General features: G+C 39.3%; 2 non-coding genes across 2 annotated transcripts; one reads left to right on the top strand and one right to left on the bottom strand.

The window, feature by feature from the left end:
• Nucleotides 1-5,051: 5,051 nt before the first annotated feature.
• Nucleotides 5,052-5,159, bottom strand: LOC148574818 (small nucleolar RNA R71). The gene has a single exon (XR_015906205.1). It is a non-coding gene; the product is annotated as a small nucleolar RNA R71 (small nucleolar RNA).
• A 9,652-nt stretch (nt 5,160-14,811) lies between these two features.
• LOC148574817 (small nucleolar RNA R71) lies at nt 14,812-14,918 on the top strand. Its single transcript, XR_015906435.1, has one exon. It is a non-coding gene; the product is annotated as a small nucleolar RNA R71 (small nucleolar RNA).
• The last annotated feature ends 2,173 nt before the right edge of the window (nt 14,919-17,091 follow it).

The raw sequence follows: 17,091 nt of genomic DNA, 5'->3' as shown, positions 1-17,091 counted from the left end.
CACTGGGATTTCAACTTCCCAGGAAAGAATTTGAGCCTTGAATTATATAGAAGGACTCTCTGTCCTAGTTCAAAGACCCTGATGGCAATCTTCTTGTCATGTAGTAGCTTGGTTCTCTCCTTATAGAGCTTGGCATTCTCATAAGCTGAATATCTGAATTTATCAAGCTCGTTCAATTGAAGCATTCACTTAATTCCTGCAGCTTCTGAATCAAGATTCAGGTACCTGATTGCCCAGTAAGCCTTGTACTCCAGCTCAACTGGCAAGTGACAGGCTTTGCCATAGACCAACTGATATAGGGACATGCCAATTGGAGTCTTGTACGCTGTCCGGTATGCTTAGAGAGCATCATCAAGCTTCCTAGACCAGTCCTTTCTTGAAATACTGACGGTCTTCTCTAGAATCCTCTTAAGTTCCCTGTTGAAAACTTCAACCTGTCCACTTGTCTAAGGGTGATAGGGGGTTGTCACCTTACGACGGACTCCATATCTATGCAGAAGAGAGTCCAGCTGTCTGTTACAGAAGTGACTTCCTCCATCACTAATGAGTGTCCTTGGGACACCAAACCGGCTAAAGATATATCTCTGAAGAAAGCTCATTACCACCTTGTCATTATTGGTGGGTAGAGCCACAACTTCCACCCACTTAGACACATAGTCAACTGCCACTAGAATATAGTTGTTTGAATTTGAGGGTGGGAGAGGTCCCATAAAATCAATACCACACACATCAAACAACTCAACCTCAAGAATCCCCTGCTGTGGCATTTCATGGTTGGCAGGGAGATTCGTGAACTTTGCACATCTATCACAGTGCTTCACGAATTCTTTAGAATCTCTAAAGAGAGTCGGCCAGTAAAACCCGCTCTGAAGGACCTTTGTAGCTGTCCTTTCACCACCAAAATGGCCTCCATAATCAGAACTATGACAGTGCCAAAGAATCTGTTGTGTTTCTTCATCTGGGACACATCTTCGGATGATGCCATCTGAACACCTTTTAAAGAGGTATGTGATGAGCGGATAATTTATACGCTTTTTGGCATTGTTTTCAGTATATTTTTAGTATGTTTTAGTTAGTTTTTATTACGTTTTTATTAGTTTTTATTTAAAAATCACATTTCTAGACTTTACTATGAGTTTGTGTGTTTTTCTGTGATTTCAGATATTTTCTGGCTGAAATTGAGGGACCTGAGCAAAAATCTGATCCAGAGGCTGAAAAAGGACTGCAGATGCTATTGGATTCTGACCTTCCTGCACTCAAAGTGGATTTTCTGGAGCTACAGAGACCTAATTGGTGCGCTCTCAATTGCGTTGGAAATTAGACATCTTGGGCTTTCCAGAAATATATAATAGTCCATACTTTGCTCAAGATTTGATGGCCCAAATCGGTGTTCCAAGTCAGCTTAAGAATTCTAGCGTCAAAACGCCAGAACTGGCACAAAAGCTGGAGTTAAACGCCGAAACTGGCACAAAAGCTGGCGTTTAACTCCAAGAAAAGTCTCTACATGTGAAAGCTTCAATTCTCAGCCCAAGCACACACCAAGTGGGCCCAGAAGAAGATTTCTGCATTAATTACTTATTTTTGTAAACCCTAGGCTACTAGTTCTCTATAAATAGGACCTTTTACTATTGTATTTTCATCTTGGTTCTTCAGGTTCCCTCTCTGGGGCCAAAGCCAATGACCACCATTATCACTTTTGTATTTTCAATGGTGGAGTTTCTACACACCATAGATTAAGGTGTGGAGCTCTGCTGTTCTTCATGAATTAATGCAAAGTACTACTGTTTTTCTATTCAATTCACGCCTACTTCTTCTCTAAGATATTCATTCGCACACAAGAACATGATGAATATGATGATTATGTGACACTCATCACCATTCTCACCTATGAACGCGTGCCTGACAACCACTTCCGTTCTACATGCAAACAAGCTTGAATGTGTATCTGTTGGGTTTATAATCTAAGATTAGAACCTTCTTGGTATAGGCTTGAATTATTGGCGGTCATTCTTGAGATCTGGAAAGTCTAAACCTTGTCTGTGGTATTCCGAGTAGGATCTGGGAAGGGATGACTGTGACGAGCTTCAAACTCGCGATTGTTGGGCGTGTGACAGACGCAAAAGGATCAATGGATCCTATTCCAACATGATCGAGAACCGACAGATGATTAGCTGTGCGGTGACAGCACATTTTCACTGAGAGGACGGGAAGTAGCCATTGACAACGGTGATGCCCAACATAAAGCTTGCCATGGAAGGGAGTATAAATGATTGGAAGAAGTCAATGGGAAAGTAGAGGTTCAGGAGGAACAAAGCATCTTCATACGCTTATCTGAAATTCTCACCAATGAATTACATAAGTATCTCTATCTTTATTTTATGTTTTATTCATCTTTTAATTATCAATCCTCCATAACCATTTGAATCCGCCTGACTGAGATTTACAAGATGACCATAGCTTGCTTCAAGCCGACAATCTCCGTGGGATCGACCCTTACTCGTGTAAGGTTTATTACTTGGACGACCCAGTGCACTTGCTGGTTAGTTGTGCGGAGTTGTGATAAAGAGTTGAGATTACAATTGTCGTACCAAGTTGTTGGCGCCATTGATGATCACAATTTCGTGCACCAAGTTTTTGGCGCCGTTGCCGGGGATGGAACGAACAAAAATTTCGCATTTGTTTCCGGTAACATCAGTGCCAAGTTTTTGGTCAGGCAACAACACCAAGTTTTTGGTGCCGTTGCAGAGGATTGTTCGAGTTTGGACAACTAACGGCTCATCTTGTTGCTTAGATTAGGTAATTTTATTTTATGTTTAAGCTTTTTACTTTTTATTTTCGAAAATTTTTTTCAAAAATACAAAAATTTTTTTTCTATTTTGTTCTTCAGAGTTTTTAAGAATGAATTCTAGAGTTTCATGATGATCTGTTGAAGTCTGGCTGGCTGTGAAGCCATGTCTAATCTTATTGGACCGAGGTTTCAACTTATCATCACAAGAGCTTGTTGATTTCTATCAATTTTGCTGTTGTTAGCAATGATCTGCTAAAGCTTGGCTGGCCATTGGCCATGTCTAGTGTTTTGGACCGAAGCTTTCATTGAAAGCTTGGCTGGCTAGTAAGCCATGTCTAATTCCTGGACCGGAGTCTTAGACTAGCATTGCAATGATTCTTGGAACTCTTATTAAAAATTTTGAGTCCCTTTATTTTCTTTTCCACTCAATTTTCGAAAAATCACAAAAAAAAAATTTATAAAACCATAAAAATAAAAAATATTTTATGTTTCTTGTTTGAGTCTAATATCAATTTTTAAGTTTGGTGTCAATTGCATGTCTTTATTTTTCTTGCATTTTTTTGAATATATGCATTATGTTCTTCATTGATCTTCAAGTTGTTCTTGATGATTTCAGTGCTCTGATCTTTAATTTCTCTTATTCTGTGTCTTTTGTTGTTTCTTACATACATTTTCAAATTGTTATAGTCCTTAGTATACAAACTTCTAAGTTTGGTGTCTTGCATGCATTGTTTATTTGATCTTAGTTGCAATTCTATTGTTTCTCATCATTAAAAATTCAAAAAATTTTTAAAATTGTGTCTTTTCAATTCAATAACATAGAAAATTGAAGATTCAGAACATTCAGCAGAGGAATTACACAGAAAAAGCTGGGCATTCAAAACGCCCAGTGAAGAAGGAAAACTGGCATTTAAACACCAGCCAGGGTACCTGGCTGGGCGTTAAACGCCCAAAAAGGTAGCATTTTGGGCGTTAAACACCGCCAGAATGGATGCCATTCTGGGCGTTTAACGCCAGGAGGACACTAGAGGGAAGATTTTGTTTTTAATTAAAATCTTTTTCAAATTTTCATAATTCTTCAAAATCAAATCTTTTTCAAATCATATCTTTTCAATCATATCTTTTCAAAATCAATTTCTTTTCAATTTTTTTATTTATTACTATTTTCAAAAATCCTTGCTACAATTAATAATTTAATTCAAAATTTTCTAGTTGTTACTTGCCTATTAAGAAAGGATCAAAAGTTTTAATTCTAGAATTATATCTTCTAATTTCTTGTTAGTTAAGTAATCAACTTTAATTTTAAAACTTTCTCTTTTTAATTTGATTTTCAATCATATCTTCTCAATCATATCTTTTCAATCACATCTTTTTCAAAATTAAGTTTCAATCATATCTTTTTGATTTCTAATTTCAAAATCCTTTTCAAAAATCACTTAATTTCTTTCCCAATCTTAATTTTCGAAAATCCTTTACCAAATTTTCAAAATTTCTTTTAATTATTTCAAAATCTTTTACTTTAATTTCAAAAATTCTTCCCCTCTTCTCACATCCTTCTATTTAAGGACTAACACTCCTCCACTATCTACAATTCGAACTCTATCCCTCTTGATAAGTTCGAATTCTTCTCTTTCTACCTCCTCCTTCTATTTTTCTTTTCCTCTAACACCTCAAGGAATCTCTATACTGTGACATAGAGGATTCCATACTTTCTTCTTCTCTCTTTCATATGAGTAGGAGTAAGGACAAAGACATTCTGGTTGAGGCTAATCCTGAACCCGAAAGGACCTTGAAGAGAAAGCTGAGAGAAGCTAAAGTACAACTCTCTGTAGAGGACCTAACAGAGCTTTTCAAACAAGAAGAAGCCATGGCAGCCGAAAACACCAACAATGCAAGAAAGGTGCTTGGTGACTTTACTGCACCCACTCCCGACTTCTATGGAAGAAGCATCTCTATCCTGGCCATTGGAGCAAACAACTTTGAGCTTAAGCCTCAACTAGTTTTTCTAATGCAACAGAATTGCAAGTTTTATGGACTTCCATTGGAAGATCCTCATCAGTTCTTAGCTGAATTCTTGCAAATCTGTGACACTGTCAAGACTAATGGGGTTGATCCCGAGGTCTACAAGCTTATGCTTTTTCCCTTTACTGTAAGAGACAGAGCTAGAACATGGTTGGATTCACAACCTAAAGAAAGCCTGAACTCTTGGGAAAAGCTAGTCAATGCCTTCTTGGCAAATTTCTTTCCACCTCAAAAATTGAGCAAGCTTAGAGTGAAAGTCCAAACCTTTGGACAGAAGGAAGGTGAATCCCTTTATGAAGCTTGGGAAAGATACAAGCAATTGATCAGAAGGTGTCCTTCTGACATGCTTTCAGAATGGAGCATCATAGGTATCTTCTATGATGGCCTGTTTGAACTGTCCAAGATGTCATTGGACAACTCTGCTGGAGGATCTCTTCATCTGAAGAAGACGCATGCAGAAGCTCAGAAACTCATTGAGATGGTTGCAAATAACCAATTCATGTACACTTCTGAAAGGAACCCTGTGAATAATGGGACAAATCAGAAGAAAGGAGTTCTTGAGATTGATACTCTGAATGCCATACTGGCTCAGAATAAAATATTAACTCAGCAAGTCAATATGATTTCTCAAAGTCTGTCTGGAATGCAAGCTGCACCAGGCAGTACTAAGGAAGCTTCCCCTGAAGAAGAAGCTTATGATCGTGAGAACCCAGCAATGGAAGAGGTGAACATGGGAGATTCCTATGGAAACACTTACAATCCTTCATGGAGAAATCATCCAAATCTCTCATGGAAGGACCAACAGAGGCCTCAATAAGGCTTCAATAACAATAATGGTGGAAGAAACAGGTTTAGCAATAGCAAGCCTTTTCCATCATCTTCTCAGCAACAGACAGAGAATTCTAAGCAAAACCACTCTGACTTAGCAACTGTAGTCTCTGATCTAATTAAAACCACTCAAAGTTTCATGACTGAAACAAGGTCCTCCATTAGAAATTTGGAGGCACAAGTAGGTCAGCTGAGTAAGAAAGTTACTGAACTCCCTTCTATTACTCTTCCAAGCAATACAGAAGAGAATCCAAAAGGAGAGTGCAAGGCCATCAAGATGACCCACACGGCCGAACATGGAGAGGAGGAAGAGGCAGTGATCTCCACTGAGGAAGACCTCACTGGACGTCCACTGGCCTCCAAGGAATTCCCTCATAAGGAACCATGGGAATCTGAGGCTCACGCTGAGACCATAGAGATTCCATTGAATTTACTTCTGCCATTCATGAGCTCTGATGAGTATTCCTCCTCTGAAGAGGATGAATATGTTACTGAAGAGCAAGTTGCTAAGTACCTTGGAGCAATCATGAAACTAAATGCCAAGTTATTTGGTAATGAGACTTGGGAGGATGAACCCCCCTTGCTCACCAAAGAACTGGATGATTTGACTAGGCAGAGATTACTTCAAAAGAGACAGGATCCTGGAAAGTTCTCAATACCTTGTCCCATAGGCACCATGACCTTTGAGAAGGCTCTGTGTGACCTAGGGTCAAGCATAAACCTCATGCCTCTCTCTGTAATGGAGAAGCTAGGGATCCTTGAGGTACAAGCTGCAAGAATCTCACTAGAGATGGCAGACAATTCAAGGAAACAAGCTTATGGACTTGTAGAGGATGTCTTGGTAAAGGTTGAAGACCACTATATCCCTGCTGATTTCATAATCCTAGACACTGGGAAGTGTATGGATGAATCCATCATCCTTGGTAGACCCTTCCTAGCCACAGCAAAAGCTGTGATTGATGTAGACAGAGGAGAATTAGTCCTTCAAGTGAATGAGGAGTCCCTTGTGTTTAAGGCTCAAGGATGTTCCTCTGTAACCATGGAGAGGAAGCATGAAAAGCTTCTTTCAATGCAGAGTCAAACAAAATCCCCACATTCAAACTCTAAGTTTGGTGTTGGGAGGCCACAACCAAACTCTAAGTTTGGTGTTGAGAGGCCATCATCATGCTCTGAGTATCTGTGAGGCTCCATGAGAGCCCACTGTCAAGCTACTAACATTAAAGAAGCGCTTGTTGGGAGGCAACCCAATTTTATTTATTCTCCATTGTTATTTTAGGTTTTCTGTAGGTTGATGATCATGTGAAATCACAAAAACAAGTGAAAAAACAAAAATAGAATAAAAAAACAGAATGAAAAATAGCACACCCTGGAGGAGAAACTTGCTGGTGTTTAAACGCCAGTAAGGGTAGCAGAATGGGCGTTAAACGCCCAGTCTGGCACCATTCTGGGCGTTTAACGCCAGAAATGGGCACCAGACTGGCGTTTAACGCCAGAAAAGGGCAAGAAGCTGGCGTTAAACACCAGAAATGGGCAGCAGCCTGGCGTTTAATGCGAGGATTGGCAGCAAGGGGGTGTTTTGCACGCCACATGGTGCAGGGATGAGAAATCCTTGACACCTCAGGATCTGTGGACCCCACAGGATCCCCACCTACCTCATCTCTCTCTCTCTTCTTCACTCATTCACCAATCACCTCAATACCTCTTCCCCAAAAACCCCTCACCTATCAAATCCTACCCTCTTCTCCATAAACCCTTCACAACCCACATCCATCCATCATAAATCCCACCTACCTCACCATCCAAATTCAAACCACTTTCCCTCCCAAACCCACCCATACATGACCGAACCCTACCCATCTCTCCACCCCTATATAAACCCATCTTCACCCCCTCATTTTCACACATCATCCATACATCTTCTTCCCCTTGGCCGAATCACTCCCACTTCTCCATCTCTTCCATTTTTCTCTTCTTCTCCGTCCTTCTTTCTTCTTTTGCTCGAGGACGAGCAAACCTTCTAAGTTTGGTGTGGTAAAAGCGTTGCTTTTTATTTTTCCATAACCATTTATGGCACCTAAGGCCGGAGAAACCTCTAGAAAGAGGAAAGGGAAGGCAAAAGCTTCCACCTCTGAGTCATGGGAGATGGAGAGACTCATCTCAAGGGTGCATCAAGACCACTTCTATGAAGTTGTGGCCAAGAAGGTGATCCCCGAGGTCCCTTTTAAGCTCAAAAAGAATGAATATCCGGAGATCCGACATGAGATTCGAAGAAGAAGTTGGGAAGTTCTCACCAACTCCATTCAACAAGTCGGAATCTTAATGGTTCAAGAGTTCTATGCCAATGCATGGATCACCAAGAACCATGATCAAAGTGTGAACCCAGACCCAAAGAATTGGCTTACAATGGTTCGGGAGAAATGCTTAGATTTTAGTCCGGTGAATGTAAGGTTGGCATTCAACTTGCCCATGATGCAAAGAGATGCACACCCCTACACTAGAAGGGTCAACTTTGATCAAAGGTTGGATCAAGTCCTCATAGACATTTGTGAAGAGGGCGCTCAATGGAAGAGAGATTCAAGAGGGAAGCCAGTTCAACTAAGAAGGCATGACCACATGCCCGTGGCTAGGGGATGGTTGGAGTTTATCCAACGCTCAATCATTCCCACTAGCAACTGGTCTGAAGTTACTATAGACCGAGCCATCATGATTCATAGCATCATGACTAGAGAAGAAGTAGAAGTTCATGAGGTTATCTCCCAAGAACTCTACAAGGTGGCGGACATGCCCTCTACCTTGGCAAGGTTACCCTTCCCTCACCTCATTTGTCACCTCTGCAATTCAGCTGGAATTGACATAGAGGAAGACATCCTCATTGATGAGGATAAGCCCATCACTAAGAAAAGGATGGAGCAAATAAGAGAACCTCACCATGAGCATGAGGAAATTCCTCATCATGAAATCCCTGACATGCCTCAAGGGATGCATTTTCCTCCACAAAACTATTGGGAGCAAATCAACACCTCCCTAGGAGAATTAAGTTCTAACATGGGACAACTAAGGGTGGAGCACCAAGAGCATTCCATCTTCCTCCATGAAATTAGAGAAGACCAAAAAACCATGAGAGAGGAGAAACAAAGGCAAGGAAGAGACATTGAGGAGCTCAAGCACTCCATAAGATCTTCAAGAGGAAGAACAAGCCGCCATCACTAAGGTGGACCCGTTCCTTAATTTCCTTGTTCTTTATTTTCTGTTTTTTTTTTCAAAAAATATGCCTTATGTCTATTTATGTTTGTATCTTTATTACATGATCACTAGTGTCTAAGTGTCTATGCCTTAAAGCTATGAAAATGAATCCATCACCTTTCTTAAAATGAAAAATGTTTTAATTGAAAAAGAATAAGAAATACATGAATTTTGAATTTTAAAGCAGTTTAATTATTTTGATGTGGTGGCAATACTTTTTGTTATCTGAATGAATGCTTGAACAGTGCATATGTCTTTTGAATTTGATTGTTTATGAATGTTAAAAATGTTGGCTCTTGAAAGAATGATAGAAAAAGGAGAAATGTTATTGGTAATCTGAAAAATCATCAAATTGGTTCTTGAAGCAAGAAAAAGCAGTGAATACAAAAAAAAAAGAAAAAGAAAAAGCAAGCAGAAAAAGCCAATAACCCTTTAAACTAAAAGGCAAGGGTAAAATAAAAAGGATCCAAGGCTTTGAGCATCAGTGGATAGGAGGGCCCACAGGAATAAAATCCTGACCTAAGCGGCTAAACCAAGCTGTCCCTAACCATGTGCTTGTGGCGTGAAGGTGACAAGTGAAAACTTGAGACTGAGCGGTTAAATTCGTGGTCCAAAGCAAAAAGAGTGTGCTTAAGAGCTCTGGACACCTCTAATTGGGGACTCTAGCAAAGCTGAGTCACAATCTGAAAAGGTTCACCCAGTTATGTGTCTATGGAATTTATGTATCCGGTGGTAATACTAGAAAACAAAATGCTTAGGGTCACGGCCAAGACTCATAAAGTAGATGTGTTCAAAAATCAATATACTTAACTAAGAGAATCAATAACACTATCTGGATTCTGAGTTCCTATAGATGCCAATCATTCTGAACTTCAAGGGATAAAGTGAGATGCCAAAACTGTTCAGAAGCAAAAAGCTAAAATGCCCCGCTCATCTAATTAATACTGATCTTCATAGATGTTTTTGAAATTCATTGTACATTCTATTCTTTTTATCCTATATGATTTTCAGTTGCTTGGGGACAAGCAACAATTTAAGTTTGGTGTTGTGATGAGCGGATAATTTATACGCTTTTTGGCATTGTTTTCAGTATGTTTTTAGTATGTTTTAGTTCGTTTTTATTATGTTTTTTTTTAAAAATCACATTTCTGGACTTTACTATGAGTTTGTGTGTTTTTCTGTGATTTCAGGTATTTTCTGGCTGAAATTGAGGGACCTGAGCAAAAATCTGATCCAGAGGCTGAAAAAGGACTGCAGATGCTGTTGGATTCTGACCTCCCTGTACTCGAAGTGGATTTTCTGGAGCTACAAGAATGCAATTGGCGCGCTTTCAATTGCATTGGAAAGTAGACATCCTGGGCTTTTCAGCAATATATAGTAGTCCATACTTTGCCCAAGATTTGATGGCCCAAACTGGCGTTTCAAGTCAGCTTAAGAATTCTGGCGTCAAAATGCCAGAACTGGCACAAAAGCTGGAGTTAAACGCCCAAACTGGCACCAAAGCTGGCGTTTAACTCCAAGAAAAGTCTCTACATGTGAAAGTTTCAATGCTCAGCCCAAGCACACACCAAGTGGGCCCGGAAGAAGATTTCTGCATTAATTACTTATTTCTGTAAACCCTAGGCTACTAGTTCTCTATAAATAGGACCTTTTACTATTGTATTTTCATCTTGGTTCTTCAGGTTCCCTCTCTGGGGCCGAAGCCAATGACCACCATTATCACTTTTGTATTTTCAACGGTAGAGTTTCTACACACCATAGATTAAGGTGTGGAGCTCTGCTGTTCTTCATGAATTAATGCAAAGTACTACTGTTTTTCTATTCAATTCACGCCTACTTCTTCTCTATGATATTCATTCGCACACAAGAACATGATGAATGTGATGATTATGTGACACTCATCACCATTCTCACCTATGAACGCGTGCCTGACAACCACTTCCGTTCTACATGCAAACAAGCTTGAATGTGTATCTCTTGGGTTGCTAATCTAAGATTAGAACCTTCGTGGTATAGGCTAGAATTATTGGCGGTCATTCTTGAGATCCGGAAAGTCTAAACCTTGTCTGTGGTATTCCGAGTAGGATCTGGGAAGGGATGACTGTGACAAGCTTCAAACTCGCGATTGTTGGCCGTGTGACAGACGCAAAAGGATCAATGGATCCTATTCCAACATGATCGAGAACCGACAGATGATTAGCCGTGCGGTGACAGCGTATTTGGAACATTTTCACTGAGAGGACGGGAAGTAGCCATTGACAACGGTGATGCCCAACATAAAGCTTTCCATGGAAGGGAGTATGAATGATTGGAAGAAGACAATGGGAAAGCAGAGGTTCAGGAGGAACAAAGCATCTTCATACGCTTCTCTGAAATTCTCACCAATGAATTACATAAGTATCTCTATCTTTATTTTATGTTTTATTCATCTTTTAATTATCAATCATCCATAACCATTTGAATCCGCCTGACTGAGATTTACAAGATGACCATAGCTTGCTTCAAGCCGACAATCTCCGTGGGATCGACCCTTACTCGCGTAAGGTTTATTACTTGGACGACCCAGTGCACTTGCTGGTTAGTTGTGCGGAGTTGTGATAAAGAGTTGAGATTACAATTGTGCGTACCAAGTTGTTGGCGCCATTGATGATCACAATTTCCTGCACCAGTATGGTTCCTCCCAAATGTAGTACTTGGCATCAGTCAATGGCTCTTTACTTGTTGCCTACTGTACTCCCTTGGGATAAAATTCATGGCCTTATAATTTGCAATGTCTGCAAACCATGGAGCCTGCTGAATGAGGAACAATTTCTCATTCGAAAACGTCTCAGTCACAGCTGTGGGTGGTTAAACTCCTGCTTTAGGCTCAATTTTGGAAAGATGGTCAGCCACTTGATTTTTTTACCCTTTTCTATCTTTTATCTCAATATCAAACTCTTGAAGGAGCAACACCCATCTTATTAATCTTGGTTTAGAATCCTGCTTGGTTAGAAGGTACTTCAAAGTAGCATGATCAGTATAAACAATAACCTTAGAACCAAGTAATTAGGACCTAAACTTATCAACAGCATACACAACAACTAATAATTCCTTTTCTGTAGTTGTGTAATTCTTTTGAGCATCATTTAGCACACGACTGGCATAATAAATGACATGTACGAGCTTATCATGCCTCTGTCCTAAAACAGCTCCTATAGCAAAATCACTAGCACCACACATTAATTCAAATGGTAAATCCCAGTCAGGGGGAGCTATAATGGGAGCAGAGGTAAGGTTTGCTTTCAGAGTTTCAAAAGCATGCAGACAATCAGAATCAAAGATAAAAGGAACATCAGCAACTAACAGGTTGCTTAAAAGTTTAGCAATTTTAGAAAAATCCTTTATAAATCTTTTATAAAATCCTGCATGACCCAAGAAACTTCTGACTGCCTTAACATTAGTTGGTGGTGGTAATTTTTCAATTACCTCCACTTTTGCTCTATCAACTTCAATTCCCTTACTTGAAATCCAGGATCCAAGAATAATACATTTTGTAACCATAAAATGACATTTTTTCCAATTTAAAACAAGGTTTGATTCTTGACACCATTTCAAGACAAGAGATAAATGCTTAAGGCAGGATTCAAAAGAATTACCGAAGACAGAAAAGTCATCCATAAATACCTCAATAAACTTTTCAACTATATCAGAAAAAATTGAAAGCATACACCTTTGAAAAGTTGGAGCATTGCAAAGTCTAAAAGGCATTCTTCTGTAGGCAAATACTCCAAAGGGGCATGTGAATGCTGTCTTCTCTTGATCTTGAGGGTCCACTACAATTTGGTTATATCCAGAATAGCCATCTAGAAAGCAATAAAATGCATGACCAGCTAACCTCTCAAGCATCTGATCAATGAAAGGCAAAGGGAAATGATCCTTCCTTGTAGCAGTGTTGAGCCTCCTGTAGTCTATACACATTCTCCATCCTGTGATTTTTATGACTCCTGAGCACTGAAATAAGCACCTCTTCCTCTTCAGGCTTCAGGGAAGAGCTAATAATCACTGGATAGAAATCATTTTCACCCAAGAACACATATTTCAGAGAAGGAGGTAAAGGTTTGAGCTCAAGCTTGGGGACTTCCTCCTCCTTTATTGGCGTGTTCATCAACTCTTTTTGGGGTGGTGAATCATCAACTTCAACTAATTCATATTCAGAAATAGAATCCAAAACATCATCAAGTACCTCAGCTTCCAGTACTTCTTGAACAAGTGGTTCAATAACATCTATTTTCATACACCCCTCAGAATCATTAGGGTGCTTGAGGGCTTCAAAAACATTTAGGACCACCTATTCTTCATTGACCCTTAGGGTTAATTCACCCTTTTGCACATTAATCAGAGCTCTACCTATAGCTAAAAAGGGTCTACCAAGTATAATAGAGGGTTTTACCTCCTCTTCCATGTCTAATATAACAAAATCAGTAGGAAAAATAAATGGTCCTACTTTCACAAGTAAATCCTCAACAACACCCACAGGTAATTTAATAGAAAGATCAGCAAGTTGAAGAGAAATACGAGTGGGTTTTACCTCTTCAATTTGAAGCTTTTTCATCACTGAAATTGGCATGAGATTGATGCTAGCTCCAAGATCACATAAAACTCTCTGAATGGTGACATCTCCAATGGTGCAAGGAATCACAAAGCTCCCTAGATCTTGCATTTTCTCAGGAAGTTTATGTTGAATAATAGCACTGCATTCCTTGGTTAACACCACGGTTTCTTGCTCCTTCCAATTCCTATTGTTAGTCAACAATTCTTTCATAAATTTAGCATAAAGGGGCATTTGCTCAAGAGCCTCTGCAAAAGGAATGTTGATTTGTAGCTTCTTGAAGACATCTAAAAATTTAGAGAATTACTTTTCTTTGGAATCCTTTTGAAGTCTCTGAGGATATGGCATTTTTGGCTTGTATTCAGGAGCCTTTGGCAATGTAGGATAAGTGTCAAGAGAGTCAGGGAATGGGTTGTCTGCACGCTTTGGAGGGGCGTGCTCCACTTCTTCCTTCTTTTCCTTTGGAGCTTCCTTTTCAACTAGCTCTTCATTGGCCTTTGTCTCAGAGCCAGCTGTTTTACCACTTCTCAATTGAATAGCCTTGCAATCTTTTCTTGGGTTCACCACTGTATCACCTGGAAATGTACTTGCAGACCTCTCAGGTATTTGCTTGCTCAGTTGGCCCATTTGCACCTCCAAGTTTCTAATAGAGGCTTTGGTTTCTTGCATAAAACTCCTCATCATCTCCCAATTGGAATCTTCTTGGGATTTAGAGTTTTCCTGCTGAGGCGGTTGTTGTTGCTGAGACTGAAAATGGAGGTTATTGTAATTGTTCTGTTGAAAGCCGCCCTGGGAATTATTGTTGAAGTTCTGAGGTCTCTGAGGTTGGTCTCTTCACCCAAAATTTGGATGATTTCTCCATCGTCCCTGATTGTATGTCTTCGAATATGGATTATTGTTGGGATTCCTAGGACCACTCCCCAGGTAATTTACCTGTTCAGAAGAAGGTTGAGCATAATCATGATTATCATCTTTTACAAAATTACCTGCCATGTCATAGGAGGCCTCTTGAGGTGGATTTTGGGTGTTGATAGCTGAGACTTGCATGCCACCCATCTGTTAAGTAAGTAGATTTATTTGATGAGACATAAGCTTGTTCTGAGTAAGAAGAGCATTCACAGCTTCTACTTCCAACACGCCTCTCTTCTGAGAGGTCTTAGAGTTCACAGTATTCCTGTTAGATGAGTATAAATATTGGTTGTTAGCAACCAATTCAATAAGCTCAATAGTCTCTTCTGGTATCTTCTTCTTGTGCAATGAACCACCTGCAGAGGTATCTAAGCTCATCTTGGACATCTCACCCAAGCCTTCATAAAAGATATCTAGTTGGGTCCATTTGGAGAACATGTTCAGAGGGCATTGCCTAGTCAGTAGCTTGTATCTCTCCCAAGCTTCATAAAGAGTTTCACCCTCCTTCTGCCTGAAGGTTTGAACCTCCAATCTAAGCTTAGTCAGCTTCTTTGGTGGGAAAATTTAGTGAGAAACTCAGTAACAACCTTTTCCCAAGTATTCAAACTCTCCTTTGGTTGGGAATCTAGCCATAGCTTTGCTTTATCCCTCAGAGCAAAAAGGAAGAGCATGAGTCTGTACACCTCTGGGTTCACTCCATTTGTCTTCATAGTATCGCATATCTGCAGAAAATCAGAAATAAATTGATTTGGGTCTTCGTGGAAAAGACCATGATACTAGCAGTTTTTGTTGCACCAGGGTGACCAATTGTGGCTTCAACTCAAAGTTGTTCGCAGCTATAGGAAGCACCACAATGCTTTTTCCATAAAGATCCGCAGTAGGGGTAGAATAAGAGCCAAGCACTCTCCTTTGTTGATCATCCCATTCAGATTTACCACATTGGCATTAACAGCATTATTGTGATCCATAGTGGATTCTGTAACCTTGCAAAGTCTTGCTTGTTGTAAATGTTGCCTACAAGTCCTTTCAGGTTCTGGATCAAAGTCTAACAGAGGTTCCTTGTTTCTGTTCCTGCGCATAAACAAACAGGAAACACAAAAAGATGGGATTCTCTATGTCAGAGTATAGAGAAGTCCTAGTGAGGTATCTTGTGTAAAATAATAAAATAAAAATACAAAATAAAATAAATAAATAAATTTCGAAAATAATAGCTAAAATTAAATAGAAATTTTCGAAAATTAACAGGAAAGATAAACAAGAAAATTAAAATAAAATTAACTAGGTGACACCAAACTTAAATTCAGAAATTAAGGAAAAATATTAGTGCTATAAAAAAATTTTTCAAAAATAAAGAAAATTTAATTAAAATTAGAACTAAAACACCTAATCTAAGCAATCAAACAACTGATAGTTGTTAATCATTATCAATCCCCGGCAACGGCGCCAAAAACTTAGTGCGAAATTTCTAACCACAAACTAAGCGGCAAGTGCACAGGGTCGTAATACCTCAGGTGAGTGAGGGTCGATCCCACGAGGATTGAAGGACTAAGCAACAACGATTGATTAATTGGCTTAGTTAGACAAACAGAAAAGAGTGTTTGAATATTCAAAGAGCATTAAACAATCGTACAGAAAGTAAAATAGTAAAGTAAATAGATTGGGAGTAAAGTATGGAGAAGGCAGTTAAGGTTTTAGAGTTATCTATTCTTCCGGATTAACTTTTCTTACTAACTATTTTAATCATGCAGGATTTAATTTATAGCAAACTATATGTGACTAGACTCTAATTCCTTAGACCTTTCTAGTCTCCCCTAAAATTCATCAACAGCCAATTCCTTGGTCAATTAATTCCTAATTAGAGGGTGATGATCAAATTCCAGTTTATATGCCACAAAAACTCTAATTACCCAAAAAAATAAAAGGATTATATATCACGTATCCCGTTAAATCCAGATAATTAAAATTTAGGAGAATATGTTTTCAAACTATTGTTCAAGTAAAGAGCTTTTCCAAGTTATACAAGAACTTAAATAGAAAGAGGGACATACTTCTGTTCCACCCAAATTCATAAGATAAAGAGCGAAAACAATTCTTAAATTATAAATCCATACATGAATTAAAATAGAAAAAGCAATAAAATCAATCCATACAAATAGACAAAGCTCCTAACCTTAATAATGGAGGATTAGTTGCTCGTGGTTCAGAGTAGAAAACTAGGATTGTAAATTGGAATGGAATAATGTTGTCTTGGAACCACCCTGTTGGCATCCCTTTTTATATCTAATCCTAATTAATTTAAAATCTATCTTCTTAAAACTAAAATAATATCTTTTCCTAAAAATAATATTTGAATTTTAAATTAGAATTAATTAACAAGTCTTCAGTTGATGGGTGGGGACCACTTGTTTCCTTCACTCTGCAGCCTCTGATCTGTGCTTTCTGGGCTTAAAAACTGAGTCAGAACAGCCCAGAAATCGCCCCCAACATTTTTCTGCGTTTTCTGCACGTGGTGCATGTCACGCGTACGCGTCAATCACGCATACGCGTCGATGGCCTTTTTCCGCGTGTCACGCGTACGCGTTAGTCACGCATACACGTCGCTGAGCATATCTTCAAATCACGCATACGCGTCAGTCACGCGCACGCATCACCATGGAAAGCTCCAAATCACACGCACGCGTCAGTCATGCGTATGCGTCGCTCCTTGCTGCCA

Source organism: Arachis ipaensis, chromosome B2, assembly GCF_059453495.1.
Source record: "Arachis ipaensis isolate K30076 ecotype BB chromosome B2, ASM5945349v1, whole genome shotgun sequence".
Classification (NCBI taxonomy): Eukaryota; Viridiplantae; Streptophyta; class Magnoliopsida; order Fabales; family Fabaceae; genus Arachis; species Arachis ipaensis.
This window is presented reverse-complemented; position numbering and strand designations above follow the sequence as displayed.